Source organism: Spea bombifrons, chromosome 2 (assembly GCF_027358695.1).
Source record: "Spea bombifrons isolate aSpeBom1 chromosome 2, aSpeBom1.2.pri, whole genome shotgun sequence".
Lineage (NCBI taxonomy): Eukaryota > Metazoa > Chordata > Amphibia > Anura > Pelobatidae > Spea > Spea bombifrons.
In genome coordinates this window covers 29928799-29949363 of record NC_071088.1, presented here as the reverse complement: position 1 = coordinate 29949363, position 20565 = coordinate 29928799, and the positions used below count along the sequence as shown (strand labels likewise).

Below are 20565 nucleotides of genomic sequence, written 5' to 3'. Positions count from 1 at the left end.
ATGCATCATCAATATATTTGTGTAATTCTATTTTAAATTAAACACTGCATTAAAAATAACACGCTCATCAACACGAACACCAAATTTATAAAAATATATTTTTTGGTTGGCCTGGATTTCCTTTGTTACAGATTGTACACCGTTGACCCTTATGGGTTTATTAATCAAATATTTTTATGCTCCTCACATCAAAGGAAGTTGACATTCTCTTGGGTTATTAGGTGGTGCTTATTCATCATGTACCAAGAGTTCTGAGACATTTTGATGAATATGCTATGTAAAATAACATATTTTTGATGTCTAATTTGTCTCAGTAGAAAAAAATAAGAACACTTGACAAATGGATCTCTTTATTAAAATACAACAGGTTGAGCTGTCGGAATCAGTCTTATTATAGGTCTGTATCATACTTTTTTCTCCAAAATAGTCAACGGCGTACAAGGTCGGCCCTATTGTTTCAAGTGGGATTCAGATGCATGTCATCATCCTTTGTTCTGATGCTGTCACTTATTGGCAACCAATATTGACAATAGCTAACTGAAACTCAGGAGGTACAGACACATCATATTAAAGAAAAATCCCAGAATGTCACTCATTGAAGTTTTCATATTGATAGATTATGGTCTTAGCAAGGACTTGATGGTGCCATAATGCCGTGGACATTTCACCCCACCCAACCCGATTTTCTTCTGATTATTGACCAATATTCTTTTAAATACTGGTTGAAAATGAAGTTTGTGTTTGCTTTTGGTGACCAACTCTTTTTAAGTATGGGATGATGGGAATCAGAGAAGATCTGATGGTTTTGAAATACCTTAGGTGTCATGGCCACAGTAAGTGTCTGTGAGGTGTCAAAGGTTTATAAGATAAAAATGAGAAGTAAAAACACTTTCTAACTACTAATAGAGTGAAAGCATTTCAAGAACTAAGTGTAATAAAGAGTGAAAGAAGAGTGTTCAAGTGGGAAAGGAAGAAAGCGGTATCCTTGATTGCAGTCCAGAGGTTACTTGCTATTTTGTCAAGGACATTTTCTGTAGAGTGAGCAGTGCAAAGGCCAGAGTAAAAGAGATGGATCTTGAGTTGGGAAGCGTTCTTTAGGTACTGATGCTATTTGTCAAAGGATGTTGTCTTGGGAACATTTTAATTAAAAAGTAAAGTATATCATATTGTGTATTACCATTGGTCTCTTTAATGAAATTAAGGTGGAGATCATAATTGTAAGTCATACAAGGTTAGCTATGCAATGTAATTCATTCTGTTGCTCAGTTATCTGAGAGTATTACTATACTTTCAACATACACAAAAACCTCAGCTCTCCAATTCCTGCAGACAGACCATCATTTCTCTAAGACAGCAAGCAGAGGAGGTTAAAGAAATGGATAAGTGCTGATATTCTACAGGTTCCTATACACATTTTTACAAGTATTTTTCTAGGAGCATAAAAAAATTATGTTGTGCCAGGCTTCCCCTGCTCAACCTGCATATTTAGTTAGAAAGGTGTATTCACTAAAATGTTGAGTGGTCAATGGAGGCTTAACTGGACTGACTAGAAGGGCTAGTAACTTCTGAATAATTGAGAATGTATAGCCCCCCCCAACTACCACCACCAGAAACCAGAAGCTGGGTTTGTTAAGCCCTGGTGGAGCTTATACAGCTCTATGACCCCCCCCCCAATCTCTACTGGTAGAAGAAGCTCTAGGTGGGAAACCAAGAAAATGCAATCTGATCCAAAGTAAAGGGGAAAAAAAACGAGTACTATGCATGTCAACACTTATGCAAAATTACATTGTAAATTGCCTTACATGTGGCTGTGTTTAGACATAAATATGATTTGATAGTAGATTCCATTTTGTGTTTAAATGTAAATATGTCTTTAAATAAGCCAATGACAGAATAACTTTAAATGTAATGTATAGTGCAATTGTCTAGAAACTGTGTGTTCTGTTACTGTGTCATGCTGTGTAATGCATCTTGTTTTACAGTATAATTTCTGACTCTATGAGGTGTTTACTCTGTAATGTCAGTTTTTTTTTTTTACCGTTGTATACATTTTCTCCGTGGTGGTACTAATCCTAGACTTATTCCTAACACTCTAGTACAGTGATGGGCAACCTTTTTGGCGTGGTGTGTCAAAAATCGGCAAAAAATCGAGCATAACTCGCGTGGTGTGTCACTTCGACAAAAAAACATAATTTTGCGCAATTTATAGTTTAAACTACAAAAATGTATAATTGCAATATATAATTGTATTTAATAAACCAAAAACAAATTATTTAACATACCTGCTTAGTAACTACTTACCTTTCAGGAGTCCTGCGGTGGGGGTGCAAGGCCTCTGTCTCCCAGCTCTGCCACTGTATGGAACAGTATAGAGTGATGGGAGTTATGATGTACTTTAGAGCATAATTATAATGAAAAAGACATTGGAAATGGTACAGCATAACACCCATCACTCTCACACACTTACCAATCCGCATTTACCAATCCACACATACCAATCCACACGCATACCAATCCACACATATATACCAATCCACACACATATACTAATCCACACACATACCAATCCACACACATACACCAATCCACACACATACACCAATCCACACACATACACCAATCCACACACACATACCAATCCACACACACATACCAATCCACACACACACACCAATCCACACACATACACCAATCCACACACATACACCAATCCACACACATACCAATCCACACACATACCAATCCACACACATACCAATCCACACAAATACCAATCCACACACATACCAATCCACGCACACATACACCAATCCACACACATACCAATCCACACACACATACCAAGCCACACACATATACCAATCCACACACACACACCAATCCACACACATACCAATCCACACACATCCACCAATCCACACACATCCACCAATCCACACACATACCAATCCACACATATACCAATCCACACACATACCAATCCACACACATACACCAATCCACACACATACTAATCCACACACATACACCAATCCACACACACATACCAATTCACACAAATACCAATCCACACACACATACCAATCCACACACACACACCAATCCACACACATACACCAATCCACACACATACACCAATCCACACACATACCAATCCACACACATACCAATCCACACACATACCAATCCACACAAATACCAATCCACACACATACCAATCCACGCACACATACACCAATCCACACACATACCAATCCACACACACATACCAAGCCACACACATATACCAATCCACACACACACACCAATCCACACACATACCAATCCACACACATCCACCAATCCACACACATCCACCAATCCACACACATCCACCAATCCACACACATACCAATCCACACATATACCAATCCACACACATACCAATCCACACACATACACCAATCCACACACATACTAATCCACACACATACACCAATCCACACACACATACCAATTCACACACATACCAATCCACACACACATACCAATCCACACACATACACCAATCCACACACATACACCAATCCACACACATACACCAATCCACACACATACACCAATCCACTCTCACTGTATGCTTTCTTACCTTTCCTCTTTTCTCCTTACAGCTCTTTTTCCTGCTCTTCGCTCCTCTTCTTCTTCAGTTCTTCTTCCGAGGGCACGGGGTTCAGAGGGCACGGACAGCGGTGGGCGCGGCTTCAGTGTTGTGCGCCGGGATCTGACAACAAACCCCGGCGCACAACAGCTGTTGCCGCGCGGATCGCAAGGGAGCGGTATCGGAGGTCTTTAATAGACCTCCGGCTCCCTTGAGTGATTTTAAGCCGGGTTCAAGGGAGATCCTTGAACCGGCTTAAAATCACTCAAGGGAGCCGGTGGTCTGTTAAAGACCTCCGATACCGCTCCCTTGCGAGCCTGCTCCTCCACCGCCCCGCCCCCCCCGCTAGTTACGCTAACGCACGTCCCGCCCCCCCTTTTTGTGGGGGGGGGTGACACGCGCAGGATTTCCTGCGATTCATCCTCGGCTCCTGCACGGCCGCCGAGGATGAAAGAATCTGTGCTGGAGGAACGGGTCCTCCAGCACAGATTCTTTCATCCTCGGCGGCCGTGCAGGAGCCGAGGATGAATCGCAGGAAATCCTGCGCGTGTCACCCCAAATGGCTACGCGTGTCACCACTGACACGCGTGTCATAGGTTCGCCATCACTGCTCTAGTACCATACGCTTACACACACTAACACCATACACTAACACATACACACATATGATGAGATGAAATACTAACGCAAACACCACACAATAACATCCACACACATGCTAAATGCACACAAACTCACCATATGCTGATACACACTCAAACCATAAAACATACTATGGTAACACACACATGCTAACATCATATACTGACACATGATAACATCATATACTGACACATGATAACACCATATGCTCACACACAAATGCTAATACCATACACAAACACTCTATCATAAGACTGTAACATACACTCATTCTTACACCCTACTAACCCTACTCACCCACTCACACATGCTAACACCGTACAGTAACACACAATGTAACACCATAAACTTAAACATACATACACACACTCACCCTCTCCCACTATCAGTATAGTTTTCCAGCTCTCCCTAACCCTCCCTCTCCTCTCTTTTACCTCACACAGTGCCCTGGCTTGAATGCAGCTTGAATTGGCCAACTGTAGCTTTACCTGCCTGGGCCAGTGTTTTCTATCTGGGGCAGATTTTCCACAACCTGAGTGACCAGGGTCTGGCAGGGAAACTTAAGTAAGCTGATACTTAGGCTGGTCAGTATGGGCTAGTAAAATATAGATCAGAGGGTTCTCCAACTGAGAGCTAGGCTTTTATTATTTTGTTTTTGGTGTATTCGATTTGTAAATAATTTGTAAATAAAAATCATAGTTTTAACACTAGAGAAGTGCCTAAACCTAAAGGAGTTTGTCACAAGATAGATAGATAGATAGATAGATAGATAGATAGATAGATAGATAGATAGATAATAGGGTATGTGCTCTTTACTGTATGACTGAATGTATTATTTTGCTTATTTGATTAGAAAGAGTTGCTGAAAGTTATGTTGCTAAGAAAATAATACCACATACCTGCGGAGAAAAGAACATTACTAAGATCAGTTCTTTGTCTAGTTTGTTTTTTTTTATGTTCTGGGACATAGACTGCATTTTTAGATGATTAATTTGTTCGGATGACTCTATGTGGTCTAATTCACAACAGTTCACAGAAGCGTATACCCTTTGTGTGAAAGCGGCATACAATACTAAAATTTCTCTAAATTCACCTGACCCCTAATAGGTTGAAAGTGGCACCTGCTGGGAGTAATAAGGTATTTTACTGTACTCCCTCTTATTCCAGAGATCTGTGAACTGACTGCAGATTAACGGCAGTTCAGATACATCTTTGAACTGAACAAAAAAATGGATATGCGTACTGAATCATGTAGATTCTGGTAGGCGTTGGAAGCTGCCAGTATCACGTACAGTGCCTTGGAAGTCATCTGCTGTGTTAAAGCAGAATATCATCTATTGTTTTAAGATGCTTACCACCAGAAGAACCTTGTATTAACAAATTTATGAAACATGTCCTTTCAGTGTTGCTGAAAATATATAGATTTTCTGAGAACACAAACATTTTTTTTTTTTACATAAACGTTTTCTATTGTTTTGTTTTACCTACAACAAATCGGATGCAAAAAAAAGCAATATTTCTTGTGTCCTTCTAAACAAGTAGGTGTAGTGTGGCTATACTTAAAAACAGTAGCAAAAATACGAATTTTCTTGAGTTACACCTTTAAGGTTACAGTTTAATTGTGCATCAAGCAAATAATACAAATAATTTGTTTGGCTTTTTCCAGTTACGTACCATCATAGTATAGATTCCTGCATATACGTTCCTATGTATTCTTGCTGTGTATTAGTAACTAAATTCATATTCAATGTAAAATTATGACCTTTGACATTGATATGTATGGCATTGTAAGTCAGTAAGGGAGTGGAATATACTGTTTGGTTGATCCATGTCATATATTTGCATTAAAGAAATTCACAGAGCCATTGGGCCCTTTAATATCATTTAATTTAATTCTTTAATCATGAATTTACAGATGATGGTAATCCAGGACAAACTAAATGAGCCTCAAATTGTAGCTGGAGTATCCAAATTATCCGGATTATTCATGGCCCTGAGTGACTACAATTGTCCCCAACTGGTCTAAGAAATGCTCTAACAATTACTCAGTTAGTTGATTGCTTAAAAAACCTGGCCCCGAGGTTTTTCCAAGGAAGGTAAGACCAAGAGTACGCAAAGCTATAGTAAATAATTGTAAATAAAAATTCATTGAAATGCAGTGCTAGATTTCATCATAGAAACTATATTTTTAACTTAATAACAGCTGAGTTACTTTGCATAAAAATGGGATCATTTCTGTGGTGAGGAAAAGATAAAAGTACATTAAATATTTAGATTTCAGGTGATTTGTTTTAAGCGTTATATGCAATTTTGTTAACACATCCCAAAAGGAAGAACATTACATCTGCAATATCCTTGAATATGATACTTACTTTAGCTCTTACTAATAGTTTATTAATGGACTTACTGTTTTAAAAACTGGGTTTTTTTTAAATTAAATGCAAGAAGTAATATGGTAATAAAACAAGAAAAAAAATAGTTTTTTAGCTTATTATCAATATATATATATATATATATATATATATATATATATATATATATAATAGTAAAATATAAATTAGTAGTTACCTGCTGAAAATTGCAGAGACATAAGGAGAAGGATTTTCATAGAACAAGGGAACATTTGAATCGGGACCAATGTCCCATGGGTGTTGTTTGGGGCTACAGTCAACTCCGAGCATCACAAATATGTTTCCCAGGTCTATGTGAAATAGTAGAGTTGGAACCAAAAAAAAACCCAATATGATGTACAATCAATCTTCTTAAACTCTGGCTGTAGTGTGTGGGTAAATAAACAGATGCCCTTTTACATGATCAGCTCATCTAATTTATGGAAGCTTTATTGTTTTGTTATTCTACTTCTAGAACTCCACTACATCTTATACCAGGCATGGCCTTGTAATACATACTCAATGTTTTTAAGCTTTTCTGTTCTTTCTTTAATGCCAGTGAATCTATCTATTACAATATGGATGGTAAAACATGAACAAGTATGCAAAGGCCTCCCAAGAAGCAAGAAAAGTGTTCTGGTTTCACATGATAAAGGAGATTTCAACATTTTATTGATCGCCCATTTAGAATGTCTAATAATTGTAGTCACTAGGAACACTGATCTCACCTTAAAAGATTTAAGACAGCAAACATTGTTTTGTTGATACGTATTTAACCCACCTTCGTATAATTGCTGTATACGTTTACAGCCTTTTTCTTTCCTATGTCAAGTGTTTTATGTTTTGTGAGCAGGGTCAACTTAAAACATTATGGTAACCTGTGCCCCCCCCTCCCCAAGCCCATCTCTACCTTACTGGAGGTCTGTGCATGCCCTGCTGCCGTGAGTCCTTGCCAATAACAATAAACCTAATTGGATATCAGTGATGTAAAGAGATGGATCAGAAACAGCTAAGATTCTCAGTGACATTACAAGTGCCATTTCTTCTGATATGAATAGCATTACATAGCGATATTATTCAAATTCCTAATGTAAATATAACATACAATTGCACTTCAATAAAAAATAGAAAGCTCTTAATAGGCCCCATCAATTTTCTTTTACAGTAAAAATGGATGTCACCCAAGTTGGACCTTGTAATGGGAACAACCTGTACCCCGACTGGGTATACCCGCCAGACGATCCTTCCTTCTCCCCATGGACACCGGGCACAACCGTCAGGCAGGACATAGCTCTTTGGGAACCTCAGCGGCACTGTAGTATACAGAAGCATAGCAATACAGTGCTTTACTCCCTTACAAGGACAGCACCAAGGCTTACCCAATAACAAGACAGGACTCATATTGAGGTAAAACAGGAACTTAACTTTATTGAGGAAACAATTACCACCTGCCTCCAAGAGTCTTTCAATAGGCTGGCGGTGAGGTACGACCAGCATGCATCACACTCTATGTAAAACACAAATCCTTTGTAAGCTTACAAACTATTAGATATTACAAAATATTAGATATTACATGCATGTTAGATTATGTTATTCACTCTTTCACTAAATTTTTTGCCAAAATAAGGGTTACTCAGATGCCTAGGTGAAGATTTCATTGTCTGTGAAAATATCGTTTCGTGATAAGTTCTCATACTTTTTCCGTCAGAAACTCTAAATCTGACTTAAGTCACATCATATGCCTTTGGTTATAGACCAGATTGTCTATTGTCCCTGTGATCTGATCTGACAATGTGTCTGATTTCATTTACCATAAAACCTTGATCTAACATGGTAATTATTTTCTTAGAAATGCAAGCAATTCCAGTCATTTTCCACTACTAAAAAAGCATGGGCAAATGAGTACAATCAATATAAATTTACTTCCTATTTTCTTCTGCCTAAATACACTCCTTGTCAAACTTCCAAGTATTGTTCTTCAACATACTAGAGCCGTTTTAATGAGGCTAGTCTTTGGTATCTCTGAGCAGTGACTGTGAACGTACATTTAATGGTATGCATGCCCAGAAAATGCATGTTTTTCCAATTGAATGTCATTAGTTAAATTCTAATAATAGAAAATATTGGGATCCCACTCTGGTGGTCTAAATGGTGTACAAATAGAGACATACAGTATGTGCCATTTGATACATGGATATTATTGCTCCTGATTGGCAGGTTTCAGATGTAGGAGCCCAAGGAGAGTGGAAAGGGTTGTGAGTAGTCTGACCTTCATATTCACTCCCCACCTTGGACTGAACTCAGAGTTCTAAGTGACTATGATAGTCCAAGGCAAATAAACCATAATCAGTAAGCAAGAGATCTAGAGACCTTTGGTCAAGATATATTCCTACATAGGAGATACAAAGAGGAATACTGCAGATGATTAATCTATAGCCATCAAATGGCCTGAGACAAGGATCTTAAGAGTTTGATAAGCAATTGCACTAAGCAATGTCAGCTACAGGGAATAAATATATAAATGCCAAGTAGCTAGAACATAAACAGATAAGCTTTGCATTATGACAATAGTATGCAGGTCCAAGCTTACTGGAATGCTGCCAAGAATTACATACGCCAACCTGGATGATGGAGGAGAGTATGAGTTGTAGTTTGGTACCACTTGGAGGATACGTAAGGCTTTCAGCAAAGTAATCAACTTCCCAAGCGCCAGTCAATTGCACCACTTAAAAAGGCAGTATCTCAAACTACCTTTGGATCTACCTTCCATATTCTTTGATTACTTATAGTCACAAAGATATAAATTTTTGTATGCCTTGACACAAGCATGAAATAGTTATTTTCTGTTCTTCTTTGCTAAAGTTTTCTATAAAAAAAGTTTATTTCATGTTTCTTCTGACTTTAGCTTTGTATGCATTATCTTGGTATGGTGCCGCCACTATGTATATGTCAAAATTATATATTAGATCAGTTTCCAACAAATGCTAGTTATTCACAGCAGCATATTAATCATATGTTTCAACAACATGGTCTTCTTCACTTAAGGAATATTGAAGGTCTCATAAAATTATGGGTACTTGACTTTCTATAATTTTAAACCAATTGCACTGTTCTTCTGGTTAACAGGAACAATTTATAAATTGTGTCTCCCAAGTAATTCTGCATAGAAAAGAAATGTATCATTTTGCTTAAAGTTTTCTAAGCAAATACACAGTATGATTTATGACTAATTTTAGGTAAGATTGGTATTAGACATTTTCATTTTTCAAAATCAACATAACAAAAATGGAAATGCATATTCCTGTATTTTTATGTAAGTGCTGATCCGTAAGGTGTTTCTTCTAAGCACTGTTTTGGAACGTTTTAATATTCTTTTTCTATTTATTGGTGTTTTGCTGTTGTAACGCTAATGTTTATTTCTACCAATAAAGTTTGTGAATTTAACAAAATAACATCAAGAATAAATAATGTGACATCAGGTGAGCGATTTAAAGATGCCAGTTTACTTGTTTTAATAGACAGTGGAACATGGTTACGATTTTATATAATGGATGGATTTATCTAATGTTTTTTTTTATATTTGTAGATAATATATTGGTGGGAACATTCACTTTGGTCACTGTTTCTCTTGCCCTTTTTTGATGATTGCTGTATTTGCACATATATAAAATGTACATGTTTTTAATGATTTAATTTTCTGGCCTCCTGCCAGGTTCTATGAACCTCTCATACCTAGGAGCTTCCCAAGTTTATTATTTTAATGTGCTGCTCCAACCATATGAACATAAATGTTTTATGCAATGTAAGCATATATATTATGCGCATGAAATATAAGTTCTTGGTGACAAGGTTTTTCTAGAGGCCTTTGTTGATTCGCAAAATGTCTTCTAAAAATTAGTCTTCTAAATATGAGAATGAACTTTATGCACAACAATATCATACTTTATATGTAATTCTAACCCGATCAGCCGTAACTTTATGACCACTTGCCTAATATTGTGTAGGTCCCCCTTTGCCAAAACAGCCCTGACCCATCGAGGCATGGACCCCACTAGTCCTCTGATGGTGTGCTGGGGTATCCGGCACCAAGCAACAGATCCTTTAAGTCCTCTAAGTTCTGGCATATGTTCTCCAGGCAAGCGACGCGCATGCACCCGGCCATCCATGTAAAAGAGAATGTGATTCATCAGACCACGCCACCTTCTTCCATTGCTCCGTGGTCCTGTTCCTATGCTTACGTGCCCAATGTAGGCTCTTTCAGCAGTGGACAGGGGTCAGCACGGGCACCTTGACTGGTCTACGGCTGCGGAGCCATATACACAACAAACTGTAGTGCACTGTGTGTTCTAACACCTTTCTATCAGAACCAGCATTAACTTTGTTCAGCAATTTGAGCTGCAGTAACCCAAAAAAAACTATTTACTAACAAGACTCAGACTATAGGTAAACATTACACTGTGATGGGGGAGAACATTAATAGGCATCATTTAGACAAAGGTTATAAATTAAGGCCTAACTGAGAAGACAGAAACAATCAACCTCTGTGTACCAACAATCAATTTCTGTATACCAACAAGATGAAGCCTGACCACAAACAAACTAAACTCCAACCTTTTGCTTGCAGCTCCCCTCGAGACAGAAATGCATATTGCTCTTATTTGAGAATTGCATTCTCAGCATTTGAATTGTATTCCAGGATTTGCTTGTCTTCAGGTGAGAGAGCTTGCAATGACTTGAGACTTTGCATAAAGCTTCAGACATGTTTCATGAAGGTCTTCATGTTATATAGTGTAAATACCACGTCATAAACATATTATTTATCATTGTAAAAGAACATATTCCACACTTCACACCATATTTTTATCCAGAAAACAAAAACCAAAAATGGCTTTGGAAAATGTTTCAAATTTTTTTCAAGGCCTTTTCGTCCACAACAGAATTATCTGTAAATGCTTGTCTATACATATGATTATATACCTATTCCCCCTCCAACCTGAGGGTCAGGGGGTGGCCTGGCCATTTGTGAGCAATTTTGGACCAGTCCGGGGAGGCAGGAATATAGCATGAGGTTATGTGACCCCCACAGTAAAAGCAAGGTTGCTTGCATGTTGTGCAAATAGCCAGGACAAAAGCTGACAGTAAGGTAAGGGGGGGGAGAGACTGAGTGAGTGTGAGGGTAATGGAGAGAGTATGTATGTATGGCTATTTGTATGTATGTTAGAATAAAAATATATGTATAAGTGTGTGTTAACATGAACGTATGTATGTGAGCATGAAGGTTTATGTGTCAGCGTTTGTTTATTAATGGATGTGTAAGTGTTTATGTGTTAGCATGAATTTGTATGTGTAAGAGTTTTTGATTAGCGTGGATGTGTATGTGTAACTGTCTTTAAGCATGAATGGGTATGGGTATAATTTTAATCAATGAGCCTTCTGATACTTTTGGTACCTTTTTGCCTTATCCGATACAGCCAAAACACATCTTCCTTTATGTGGAATTGAAAGTAAAACCCACTAAAGCTTCAGGTGGTGGCCTAAAATCTTGTCCTAAATTATGTTATAGCAAAGATGTGATAAAAAAGTTACCCCCCCTATGTCCCTTGGAGTATAACATATTGCTAAAACCAATATGAAAGATGGTGAAATGTCTGCTAAAATTGAGCATCTATGTATGGATTTATATGTATAAATGTGAACAATATATTAAAGTGTGGGACCCGTGGCACATATTTGTTAAATTATTGATTGTCTTTGAGCCCGCCCCAATTCTTGTCAATACTTTTCACTGCATTAGGTGGGTTTAAAGGTTTGTTATAAGATTTCTATTGTTAGAATGTCAGTAACACAGCAGAAATATTTAAATACCTTTGCTATATATATGAATTAGTAATAGCCGCCTACGATGTATGTTGTGCATCCATTGCTGTGAATGTTTACATGTCATTTTCTGATAAAAGCATGGTTTAAAAAAAAACATACTGAAAGCCAGGGGGCAAATTCCTCCATCCTGCTTGCTCTCATTTTCCCTTAATAACTTCACATATTTGAGAGTAGGTATTCCTATTTATTAGTTTTCATGAAGAAATAAATTGACTTATGCTCTAGCACCAAATTCGTGACAGCCTATTCAAGGTGAAAATAACTGTGTCAATGTGAATTATGCCAAAAAAGTTACCAAACAGCAACAGCAAAGTGAAGGTCATGGATCTGACTCATAAAAACAGGGCATTGAGCATGCATCATTAATGAGCTTGTTCCGTCTTGTGAAAGCATCCTTAGGTGTAAAAAGCATTAAGGTGTGAATAATTGATTTCATATTGAAAAAGTTTTCAGTAAAAAAAAACAAAATCTGAACAGATAAAGAAATGAAAAAGACTTCATCCTTTCCGGTAATTTTCTAGATGAATATGATTAATGCATTTGTCAAGAAAAAAAAACAGAAACTAGAATATTAAAAGTTTATTCATTTTAAATGGTTGAAATGAAATGCCTAAAATGTGATTTTAAAATAAAGTTAATAAGCAAGGAAATGGTAAAGGTTTTTTATTAGCACTTATTTAATTTCTTTAAAAAAATTACTTTTTAAGTCCTTTTCTTCCAGGACTGGAATGCACGTGAATATTATAAGCATACCTATGAGTATTGTTCACCTTTAGTTAAGATCATTTATAGCCAATCCCTTTTAAAGTTAAAGTGGGCTTCTACTAAAAAGTACATTTTGGAGAGTTTCTTTAAGGACAGAAAGAGCCTCTACTGAAAATGATCAAGCCTAGTGTTCCTGTGCAATCTCCAGTACGCAAAGTCCTTTGTTAGCGATATTAGTGCTGGACTCAAGCTATGGGGTAATATCGGGCACCAATACCTATGCATTCCCATCTACTATACAGCTTATGGGAGGAAAATGATCCAGGTTTTTTATTTCAAGAGCTTATTATGTTATAAAGAAAAAGCAGTCAAAACTTTGTTTAATAAAACAGTCTAGCCTCAGTAATCGTGTTTTTTAATGCATATTGAAGTCCATTTTGCATGGACCTTAATGCATTTTACTGCATGCAAACTGGAGCATGTATTGTTTAGTAATTAGTGCATGAGACTTCTGTCTTATTTTCTCCATCCGATTGCCTTTACTAAAACCAGGAAGCATTTGTTTGCAAACTTGCATCACTGAATCAGTAGCCAATCTCTAGATTTTTGCATTCAGATTCGTACAAATTTCAAATTAAACCAAAGTTTCATATTTCATAACTTTGTACAAATCTCAGAAAAAGAAGCACAACCCCCACAAGTGAATCAAAACAAAGTACAAATTTCAGAATTTTCACTCCAAATGTGTGGGCTCATTCACTCCCTTTCTCTCTCACACTCTTATTCATGTTCTTTCACACTCTCATTCTCATTAACTCTCTTGTTGCTCAAAAAGGAATGGGTTGAAAATGAAACAAATGTTTTTTTTGTTTTTTTTTTGCCCATTTGCACGTCAACCAATCACACATATGCTAACAAAACATCAGCTGGGTGGGGAACTTAACAATGTTAGGTTAAAGTCTGAATAACAACCGGAAAAACTAGGCATAGAGGCTAGCTAGAAACCTTAGAACACAGTGGCAGAAAAGGAGAAAGGGCAAAATACTCTCGCTCTTTCTCTCTCTCCCTCTCTCTCTCTCTCCCTCTCTCTCTCTCTCTCTCTCTCTCTCTCTCTCTCTCTCTCTCTATATATATATATATATATATATATATATATACCGGTATAGAGAGAGAGAGGAACATCTTGCTTTCTCTTTTATCTTTTCTCTATCTCAAGTGTGTACATTTAGATTCAGTTATTTATCGACTTAATCATACCACTTTTTGGGTGTATGAATGAAAGCATAGTGGTATTGATTGTTTTTGAGAGTACATGCTTTAGAGATTAACTCTTCCAATGACCACGATAGATCTTTGATGTCTGTTTTTCTGTGCACTCTTGGTTGTGTCTGTGCCTTTGTAGAAATGTTTCTTTGTATTCCTGCATTCATTTAAATCATTTTTATCCAAATGTGCTTCAAGGTAATTTTTGTTTACTGCAAAACGTAATAGTCCATTGCCAATATTGGCAATGTGACTGAATGTGTGCTTTCGTTAAAAAAAAATGCAATTAAATTAACATGTTGCAAATATGTTAATAACTGAAGTTTATGTTGATTAATTGAATGTGGTTGTACACTTGATTTTCATATCACAGCTTGAATTTGTTAATTTATGCCCACAGTGCACTTGAGCACCCTTGTCCTATTATCTTAAAGACATTTTCTTTTCCCACTGTTGAATTGTAACCTTTAACATTTTTTGATGCAGGCGTCTGCAGCAGAAAATATAATTATGCATGGTGTAAAAACTCTCATTATTCAATTACACTAAAGCTTTTTTCATGTCAAAAATAGCCATTAAATAGTTTTCACATTATATTAGATTGCACTTTTGAGCTTTACATTTTCTCTGCAATAAAATGATTATTATAAAGCATGAAAGAGTTGAAATGTTCTAAATAATCATAGAATCTAAGACAAGAAGAAGGATCAATTAAGGTCTTATATCGGTAAAAACAGCAATACTTGATAGGCTTGATGGTTCTTACCTGCTGTCAAATTCTATACAGTTCCCTCCACTAATATTGGTACCCTTGGTAAATATGAGCAAAAACTTCTGTGAAACAATTGCCTTTATTGGTGAAAATTTGATATTTTCTACACAAAAATGCTTTCATGTATATCAAACAATTGCAAACATAATACAGATTTATCCAAAAAAAACATATGTGTGGCACAATTATTGGCACCCCTGTGAATTCATATGTTGAAGTAAATCTAGGTGGTTATGAATGTGTGATTAGTATTATTAGTGTTACTAATAGTGGTACAAGTAGTAACGTTTTTTGGGGGGATATCAAACATTTAAACTCACACATGTATACAAAACAGTTGTAAGGTAAATATCATGATAATATATAGGTTTCTGTAAAGGTTGTGTTTGATATTAAGAAGATCGCTTTAATCCGATGTACTGCCTGGAGATTTCCTTTGATATGATTTACGAAGTAGTGAATATTATTTGAAAATAGCATTTCTTGTGAGGTGATGCAAAGTAACGTGCTAAATGTTACTTAACTATGTGGGAGTGGAATCTGTTACTACTTTGTTACAATTTAGCACTAGAGAGGCCATTGAATCAGGCTCAAGATTTCTTCTCAATAACAAAACTATATTTAACAGTAGCCAGTCGTATAAAGTGTCAACTACAGATTTTGCCCTGCCTGATACATTAAAAAAAAAAATAGTCTGACATAATAATGTAGACAAATTCAAACATAATATATATTCGAACCAATGATATATGATGTTTCAAATTGCCAACTCAGTATTTAACCCATAGTTTTGTTAAAACTGCTACAATTTGATTTGCCAAAATAGTACAGATTGGATACGTAAATGTCCATAAATATATGTAAATTTTCAACATTAAAAGCAGGCTTTTTTTTACCAACTCAAAAAAGTTTTTTCTTTTAGTATCAAAAGAATCAAACTTGTGGCTCAGTTCCAAACAATACAAATTCTAAACTTTTTCATTGTTTGATATTCTCTACATCTTTTGCAGACCCATTTACCATATAATCGTGGATGTTTTATACAATAGTAGACATAAAGGTATTAATATTGGCTTACACATCAATGACAAAGAAAACTGACTTAATTAGATCATTTAATAAATGCAATACTTTTTTTTACTTTAATGAAGTTTCATAAGAACGACTTTCTAAAAAAAAAAAATGCAATGTCATTTGCATTTCTTTTTAATTGCTCTGGAATGAACATAAAAAAGATAAGGGAGCCAAGAGAGCTTATTAAAAGTGAAATGAGGGCAAGTGATAGATGAATTATATATAATTTTATTTCCTTGAGATATTCCACTTTCTTTTTATGTAACAAATTCATGTTATATATTCACAATACACAATACAAATGTTTTTCAGTTATGCCATTTGATGACAACAAGATATAGAAAATAATATATTGTACGTTGGACTGAATATGACACTTTTAAGGAATGCGACAGAAGCCTTATGGGTAGGGTTTGATATTAGCTCCAATCGTCTCCTACTCCGTCCTGATACTGACTATAAATCATTACTTTTATGTCTTCATCTTTCTGATCATTGTTTTGTTAGGGTTTTTGCCCTTGGTCAACTGAATTACACATTGGACCCTGAAGATCTATCTATAGGTCATGTGGTTCTGTTCACATTATTATTTTTACTAAAAGAAATACCTAAAACTTAATTTGGACAAATATAAAACCTGAGCGAAAAGCTATATATATATATATATATATATATATATATATATATATATATATATATATATATATATATAAATAGCCAATGATTTGTTTATTGTAAATATAATATGATTATTAAGTTTTTTAACGTATCCAGATGCAATGGTAAAAATTATGTTTATTTATATTGGCTGTAGGGGGGGATTTTGTATTCCCCAGGTGGTATTTTTCCAATATCATAAATACTGATGGTGTATATCTGGTTTGAAGTTACAAGCCTCCCTAACAAAATATACTTGGAAAATGCAAATAAGTGTTATATGTGTATAATACTCATCTTTATCCTAGAATTGTAAATCAATATCTTGTGAATGTTGGCTTTATCAAGCAGAGGCCACTTAAAAGCCTCTCTTTATATTTGTAGGAATTGTGCACAAATATGGAAAATGCAATTTAACAGTAAACAGTTGTTAAATACACATGATTTAGCTTTTTACATAGATCTGTAGTCTATAGAAGTATATGTGTAAAACGTGTGCACACGAAGTGTATATCCTAGAATTTGGCCGTTTCTGGTACTGTGCATTATATAACACTGTTATAGAAAACATATCATATAGTAAAATAAAAATAAAATTTGATGTGCATAAAAGTAGGTATTACAAAAAATGAATCGTACGCACAAAACTATTTTTTCCTTTTCTGCTATTTCAATATATTTGTTCAAATGCATTGATTCATAGGTATCGTTGACCCCTAAAATGTTAAAAATATTTTATACGAGTTTTACTTGTACACTTTTTTCAAACAAACAATTATTCCCCAAATGTCTTTTTAATGCACTACAGAAGCATATTATATTACACTATGGAGTTTGACTCTTTCACTTCACTATTTATTATAAAGAGCCAACTCTTGTATGTTTCACCTGTAATGCTAATAATAATTATTATTATTATTATTATTCCCTTCGTGGCCCTTCAGAATGTTGCATGTTGAAACATTCACATATTACTTTGTTTTCTCAATTCATCAAGATATATCTCTGTGCTATAAATCATAATTATTACAGTTTTCAAGCTCCCATTTAGAGAAGTACACTATGTTCTACAAACAAAACCATAAAGATCTCACTGCCAGATTAGTGAATGAATGTTATAATACTGAACAATACCCATTTAATATTTATACTATGGGAACGTAGCAAGTCGTAGCTAGGCACATTACTATAAATCATATTTTTGTTCGCCACAACTTGATTATGCTTTATTATTATTATATTCAGCAATACGATCATAAAAATGATGGAAAACGACTTTGAATTACTGTATACTTTAAAGTGTGAATTCACATTCATTAACATTTCATTTCTGTACATATTCTATTATGCATTATATAACTGCATCATAGAGAACATGACATTTAAATCATTTTGGTATTCAATGAACCGTCAAAGAGACAGAAACATTATGGTGTTTTGATTTCTTTGACTTTGTATTTTGAAGGTAGAAAGCTATCCAATAATTATAAAAAAAAAAAACTTTTTTGAATGATTAAGATAGTCTAAAATAATATTGCATATTTATGAAGTAATTGAAGGTTTTTTCCCCCTGAAAATTATGCAAAGACTTCATTATCATAAATCAAATAGTGCTTCCTGATTCTTATTTTACTTTTAATAATTTTAAAATTATGACAAATACTGAACTATTAAACTTACATAACTCAACTCTTTTTTATATTAGTCATTATTTATCAAGTTTATATTATTCATTTATTTTTTTTATTATTTTCTATTGTACAAATGATTGAATTATTTCATATTGATTCCATTAGTAGTCATACATAAAGTATCATGATTTAGTGGACAACAATCCGATTAGGTCAACACTCTTTAATCTGTTCGTTTATGAAAGGCATCTTTCTGAAAAGGCCCCACCTTTTTGGCCCATTTATTTTCGGGCAACAAATCACTTTCCTTGGGGACAAAAATTGGGGGGCATTTTTAATTCAGGAAAATAATTTGGTGCCCTGTGCCCACTCTCTTACACTATCATTTACATTCAGTCTCTCTCTCACGCTCTCTAAATGTTTTGTCAAGGTTTAGAATTGACAAGAAAGTTTGATGGTACGACCTGGTTAAGCCACCTAGACTGGATGCTAAATGGTTTTTTAATTATCCCACCGGCTTCTCTACTTTTTTTTAACACAACAGGGGATTCTAATAATGTGCCACATGAAAAAAAAAACACACAACACAGTGCAGCTCACGATCAAGATAACGGGGTTAACTGAAACACCACCTATACCTCAAGTGGAATCAACATATGGAAAAATACTAAAACAATTGTATCAGTCCTCAGTAAACCACAATGACATTTGGAAATGGCAGTTTAGGGAAATAAGAAAAATCTAGAAATATATGGGACAGTATAAAAACCACTTTTAATAAAATCACAACTGTCAGTCTAAGAAACCACAGGGCCCTTGTGGCTAGACTCAGTTGCTTAATTACCACAAAAATTATAAACAGAAAAAAAAAAAAGAAATACCAAAAAATATATAGTAAAACATAGAATAATATAACACTCCTGATCAATATTGGTACACGATTCAGGCTTAATGAGTATAAAGTTCCATATAAGAAAAACCTATAAAAAAATTGTATCAACTAAAAAAAAACTTTATAGAAATTGTCCTGCAACATGAATTTGTATCAACAGTGTTTCAGCACTGAATATTTCGAAACATCGTGCTGATGGTAAAATATCTGTAGAAAGATGTCCTCAAACATTCAGTATGGTATGGATCCCTTGGGGTAGGCAGTAAGCACTATGTCTTTATAGAATCACTGGCTGGTGCCTTATTTGGTAAAACAGATGCTCTTTTTCTTAACGGATCATAAAAAGATGGTACACTGTACCGCTCACCATCTGATGTTAGACCGGATTTTTGTCACTAGCAGATCTTTTCCAGTACAACGCTCCAACTGGGAGATATGGCTCTGGATGGAAGGTAGCCTCTCACACAGGCGAGCGCACTGGCAATCACTGGCGTCTGACATAATAGATGATATCCGTCAGTTGTTAACTGTATGTAGGACGTTCCGGCCAAAATCGCAAACACAGACCAACTCAGTGATGGTTTTCGCTGGGTGTTCGCATGGATTCCACGGTCAATCAGCATACAGGCAAAAAGTGCAAATAGTGCCTCCCAAACTTCCATAATTGCCGCCGACTTAGCGGCCAGTATCTGAACAGTGTCCAATATAGTAGTGTGTTTAAACACAAGCCAAACGTGTTTCGGGGTATAGTAGCTGTTAGAGCAGTCCCCTTCCTCAGTAGACAGCTACTAACAGCTACTATACCCCGAAACACGTTTGGCTTGTGTTTTTTTCATTGCTGCGGGGGATCTGGATCTTAGTCTCATAGTCAGACCTATTTGAGGTCTGATTATACGACGACCCCGATTATAAGAAGAGAATTTGCTCTTGAAAAAACCTTGTCTTATAATCGTCTTATAATCGTCTTATATGTCTGAAAGGGGAAGAACTTGCCATGAATCATATAGCTGATGTTCATATAT

At 35.7% G+C, this 20565-nt stretch overlaps 1 protein-coding gene across 1 annotated transcript in view; it reads right to left on the bottom strand.

The window, feature by feature from the left end:
- Window positions 1-20565, bottom strand: part of IL1RAPL1 (interleukin 1 receptor accessory protein like 1) — a 541156-nt gene that overhangs the window by 185057 nt on the left and 335534 nt on the right. The gene's annotated exons all lie outside the window — the stretch shown is intronic.